Below are 5,945 nucleotides of genomic sequence, written 5' to 3'. Positions count from 1 at the left end.
ATGCCCGCCTCCAGTCCCACCGCGACCGGCTCCCCCCCCCCCCCCCGGCAGCTCAGTTTCGGAATCCTCACTGAGAACCCCGTCGGCCTGGAGTTGGAGGACTTGACCTCCCAGCCCGGGCCCTCCGCCCCAGGGTTCTGCGGGCACCTCGGGTGCTAGCCCGTTTTCCCGTGGGCCCTCCTCCCAGTGCCCCTTCTGTCCCACCCCACCATCCCTCCAGCGCTGGTGGCCCCAGCCACTGCCAGAGCCTCTCTGTCTGCCTCCTTCCGGTGACCTTGGGCCATGCCCTTCCCCTCCCCAGGCCCCTGTCCCCATCTGTGAACTGGGAGAGCTGCGGGTTGGAGCTTCCTGTCAGGCCCTCCCAGATTCTCTGGGGGCAGAGAGATGGCCCACACAGGGGTGCTGGCCAGCCAGGGCAGCCACCTGCTGTCAGACACGGGCTCTGCTGCCGTGCCCTGCCCCCACCCCGGGGTCCGCAGAGGAGCTGGTCCCCGAAGGGAAGGCTCCCTGTGCACCTGCTGTCCCGTCCTCCGGCTGACCAGCCCCGCAGGCCAAGGCAGCGCCAGGGCCCCCGCTGCAGGCTCAGGAGAGCGGGGACGGGAGGGATTTTTCCCACAGAAGCAGTGGCCGAAGGGAGCTCAGAGCAGAGGAGACTGGCGCCTCCCCCCCCCCCCTTCAAGTGGGAGCTGTTAGACCCAGAGGGACACATGGCAGAGGGAAGGCGGGGTATGGCACTTTCTGTGGCCCCTGGATGCCGTCCACAGCCTTCTCCACGAGGGACCGAGGGAAAAGCTGGATCTCCTCAGAGGGCATCGCAGGTGCCACAGCGTTCTGAGTGAACGGGGCGCTAGGAGCACAGGGCATGGCGGGCCGTGGATGCGGCTTGTCCCCCGCCCCCATGACAGCCAAGAGGATGGGTCCCCGTCCAGGCCGTCGGGGCCGGGGATGGCTGGCCCGGAAGCAGGGGGCTTTAGGGGAGAGGCGTAGCTCGGCCGTGCGGTGGCCCCAGCAGGCAGTGTGTCCGGGAGCCCCCTCCCGGCAGCCCCGGGCCCTCGGGACAGAGGTCCCTGCAGTGTCCTCACCTGCTTGCAGAGCTTGGAGGGCGGCAGGCAGGGTGTCGGATGGGGCACCGAGCCCTCCCAGCCAGCCCGCTGGGACGTCCCGGAGGGGGTAGAGTCGGGGCTGCAGCGCTGGGAAGGGAGGGGGCGCTGGCTCGGGCTCCCTACCCTGCCGCGGAGCCGACACTGGAGGTGAGTTTGCTAAGAAAGTCTATCCCTGCGCGGCCTTCACGACTGTGCTCGTCGCCCCCTATGTCCACAGCGAGCGGAGAGCTGCCTGCGCCCAGAGGGAGTCCCGGCACTGGGTGGGCACCGAGCCCCAGTCCTGATCTGAGCTCCACGGCCGTACCAGAGGCAACATCCTTAGCCCACAGAGCCTCCCCTTCCTCATCTGCAGAAAAGGGTGTAGTGCTGACCCGCCCACTCCCACAGTCTGGAGAGGGTGTACGGGTCCCCTGTGGGAGGGGTCTCCGTCCTGAGACGGAGTGGGGTATAATGAGCAGGGCTCCACCTCCAGGCTCCTGGTCCCCAGATGGGACGGAGCTAGATGGGGGCCGGTCTGCAGGATGCTATCGCTGCCCGGACCTGGCGGCGGGGGGGGCGCAGGTCTGAGGGTGGGGCTGGGGAACCTGGTGCCAGACAGTCCGGTGTCTCCCTTGCTCCTCCTGAACCACCCACAGGACCATGTTGTTCCAAGAACCTGGCCACGGAGGGGGGCCGGGAGGGGGTGGGCAGTGGACACAGGCGTGACCTCAGAGGTGGTGCCGGCCAGGGGTGCTCGGGAGAGCACTGGACAGGGGGCAGCACACCTGACTTGGGGTGTCCCTACTCACTCCCTGGGGCCTTGGGCAAGTCCCTCCATGGCCTCGGGACTTTCTCATGGGTGGGGTGGGACCAAAGCCAGCAGGGGGCGCCCAACAACCATCCTGGGTTCCAGGAAGCTCTGGGGTCAGGGTGGGCTGCCAGAAGAGGGGTGAGGTGGTGACTCAGACCCAGGTTTGAGGCCGGTGAGGAGGGAGAGGGAGCCTCTGCTGGGCACTCAGAGCTGACTCCGCAGATGCCCTTTTGCAGACTCTGCTTCCCAGGGGTCTGGGCGGCGGCCCCAGGGATTCTGAGTCCCTCTGCCGGGGCTGGTGCTGGGAAAGCTGTGTTTTTCTAAGGCGCTCCAGGTGATTCTGGTGCTTAGAGGCCTGGAAAGCCCCAGCCCACTAGCAGCTCCCCTATAGGGAGCAGGTGTTTCCTGCAGGAGTCAGAGGCTGACCCCAGCAAGGCCACACTCTCAGCTCTGAGGCCGGTTTGGTGCCTATAAGCCTGTCGTCCAGTGGGCAAAAACCCAATAGCCCATATATAGGCATCCGGAGCTGCAGACTTCAGTGAGGTGATCTTTTTCATGGTGCAAACCCAGGAGCTCCCCAACAAGCTGGCAAAATACCGGAGATACTGGAGAGAGGGAACCCCCTCTTTCTCCCTGGCCCATAAATGTGTGTTGGACAAGGATGAAGGAAAATAAAGGTGTACCAAAGGTGCTGAAAGAACATCACCTTTTTCCTCATGACTAGAATGATTACGGCTAACGAGGCAGCTCTTTGCACCTCAACGCAGAGGTTGAATGCAGAGTCAGTCTCTTCCTTCTTTTTTTTTTTTTAATTTTTATGTATTTATTGGAGAGAGAGAGAGATAGCTAGAGCCCACAAGTGGGGGGGAGGGGCAGAGGGCGAAGCAGACTACCCGCGGAGCAGGGAGCCTGACGCGGGGCTCGATCCTAGCACCCCAGGATCATGACCTGAGCCGAAGGCAGACGCTTAACTGACTGAGCCACCCAGGGGCCCCCTTCCTTCTTTTTTTAAATGACTCTGAAGTTCATTTGAAAGGAACAGTGAACAAGGACAGCTGTGAGGCTGGCCTCCAAGAAGTCCTCCTGGGATCCCGTCCCCATAGCGCATCCTGTGTGCCCTTCCTGCGTTGTACGGCAGAATATGGCCGAAGAGACGGCTCTCTCTTCCAAGTAGGTAGTAAAGGCTCTCATCTTCGCCGCTCCCTTAGCTCTGGGGAAAGTCCGGGGCCATGCTGGAAGCAGCCCTGTGAGAGAGGCCCACGCAGGGAGAAGTGAGGCCTCCCACCCCAGTCTGGCCCTCAGATGATGGCCGGACCCTTTGGTGCCAACTAAGGACAGATCCTGAGGCAGAACCCCTGCTAAAGTGCTCCCAGAGCCAGGAAACTGCGTGAGATCACAAGTGTTTGTTGTTTTAAGACACTAGATTTCGGGGGCACCCGGGTGGCTCAGTCAGTTAAGCGTCTGCCTTTGGCTCAGGTCATGATCCCAGGGTCCTGGGATCGAGCCCTACGCCAGGCTCCCCGCTCAGCAGTGAGTCTGCTTCTCCCTCTGCCTCTGTGATCTCTCTAGCTCTCGCTCTCTCTCTCAAATAAATAAATAAAATCTTGGAAGACACTAGATTTGGGGGTCATTCGTCATGCAGCAACAGATAACTAATACAGCGAACAAGATTAAAGTGGAAGAGTCATTTTAGATATGAAGACTCATAATTGTAGAGCAGTAGTCCATCAAACCAGGTGGTTCTGACCCCAAAATACCTTTCGCTCAAATCAACAGACCAGAACAGAGGAAGCTGAGATACTTCACACAGAAAACATTGCCCTAAGACAAAGACGCCACAGCAAATCCACGGGGGAAAGAAGGAATGGTCAATAGTAGTCCCCAGAGTGTTGGTAAACTATCTGAGGGTGGGGGAGCAGGACGTTAGGGCAGCCCCTGCCCCCCAAAATCCCAGATGGAATAAGAGATGCTGGAAGCAGGCAAAGCTCTAAAACCCCCAAGGAAGGGCTGGGCAGGTCAGGTGCGCCAGATGGCCTGGCCACCTGCAGGTGCCCTCCTGCTGGAGGAAGCGCCCCAGTGGCCATGCCAGCCTGCCCTCCGGAAGGTGCATCAAGCTGTAGAGATGAGCACACACTCTAACTTGGGGACTTCACCCTCTGACTCTGAATCACAGAGATGGCACCGTATCATTTCTCATAGTCCAAAATGACACGACCCGAATGTCCATTAATAGGAGTGACTGGATGTCCCTTCGAATTCTTAAAGTGTGATACGTTCACAGTATGATGAAATCGAAGATCATATTTTCAAAGACCGATGGCAACAGAAACGCTGGGGTTGTAATATAAAACGATAAAATAGGATGCGCAAACACCCCCGCCGCCATCAGCACGTTGACGTGGGGAAGACCAGAGGGGAGATTCCCGTGGGTTCACGGGGATTGTCTTCTACTGGTCGAATTGCTCTGCTGCATATTTTCCTGTGTTTTCCAAATGCTCCACAAATGAACATGTGTTATTTTTATCATCATGAGAAGAAACAAGCAGCATATTTTTAAAGACTGCACCACTCCGTAGCAATCTGTTGGTAAAGATCTGTTTCCAGCGCCTGGTATCTAGTTTCCCAAACTGACTAGTCATGTGAGGCACTAGGTCGGCTCCGTTAGGCCCCCAGGGGAGGCAGCTCCGGGTGACAGGGGCCTGTCATCAGAACACCCTGTCCTCTCTCCTCCAGAGCCTCGGCTTGGTACACATTAACCCTTTGTGTTTGGCTACAAGCACAGGAGCAAGAATGACGCCTCTGTTCCCCCTCTAGTGGCTTCCCCAGGGTGGTCCTGGATAAGTGAGAGCTGGAGACGTCCATGAGCATCCCCCTTCCCTCTGCGACCACATGAGGCTGAGGCTGAAGGCTAGCAGGGAGATCCTGGGACTATCTGAAGCAGGGGCTGGGCTGGGCTGAGCTGGGCTGAACTGAGCTGGGCTGAACTGGGCAGGCTGGGCTGGGTGGAGCTGAACTGGGCTGAACTGGGCAGACTGGGAAGGGATGAGCTGGGCTATGACCGAGCTGGGCAGGGCTGAGGAGGGCAGCATGGAATCAGGAAGCACGAGTGAGCAGAGTTTGGAAGCACCTTGTAAACTCGTCATCAGTCAGTCGTGGACGCCATCTGTGTAAGGACTGAGTTCTTTTTCTTTTTCTAAGATTTTATTTATTTGACAGAGAGAGAGAGAGACAGCGAGAGAAGGAACACAAGTAGGGGAGAGGGAGAGGGAGAAGCAGGCTTCCCGCGGAGCAGGGAGCCCGATGCGGGGCTCGATCCCAGGACCCTGGGATCACGACCTGAGCCGAAGGCAGACACTTAACGACTGAGCCACCCAGGTGCCCCTGTAAGGACTGAGTTCTAACCAGACCGCACACACTGTGAGAGCAGAACTGTGGCTCCGAGCTCACAGCCATCCTGTAGGGAGCAGGACCAGCGGCTATGATGGCCAGACAGGGGTCACCTGTCCAGGACCTAAGCTGTCATGATATCCCGATACCCTTGAGAAATCACCTAACTTTGCCAGGAGTGGGGGCTGTCGCCCCGGGAGCCTCCCTGCACTGGAACCGCATCAGGCCAGTCTCTTGGGGGAGGGGCATCCAGAGGCCTTCATCAGACTCGGCCCTCCCCGGCCCTCCAGACTGGGGAAGGGTGGCATTAGCAAGGCCCACGCGGGTGACGGAAGGAGGGGCGACAGGTGGAGGCCCTCACCTGGGCTCCCCAGGCTGCAGGCGCACACGCACGTCCTCGGCTGGGAAGCTTTGCTCTGACCGTTGGCAGAAGAGATGGCCAGAGACCCCCCCCCCTCTGGGGCCCGGGTCCAGCTGTGAGGGCTTCCCCTGTGACCACTGTGAACCCAGAGCTGCGGGGGAGGCTGCAGGCCGCCACTGCTGTATTTTTAGATGACCCTATTTCTTTGCTACCTCTGGCTCTCACGACGAGTGAGGACGCCAGGGCTGCCCCAGGGCCGAAGCCACGCTGTGACCGGGAGCCTCGGGATCCAGTGTCCCTGTCG

The sequence above is a fragment of the Callorhinus ursinus genome, unplaced genomic scaffold (assembly GCF_003265705.2).
Source record: "Callorhinus ursinus isolate GAN/ISIS: 27379988/994484 unplaced genomic scaffold, GSC_fseal_2.0 scaffold2, whole genome shotgun sequence".
In the NCBI taxonomy this organism is placed as follows: domain Eukaryota; kingdom Metazoa; phylum Chordata; class Mammalia; order Carnivora; family Otariidae; genus Callorhinus; species Callorhinus ursinus.
This window is presented reverse-complemented; position numbering follows the sequence as displayed.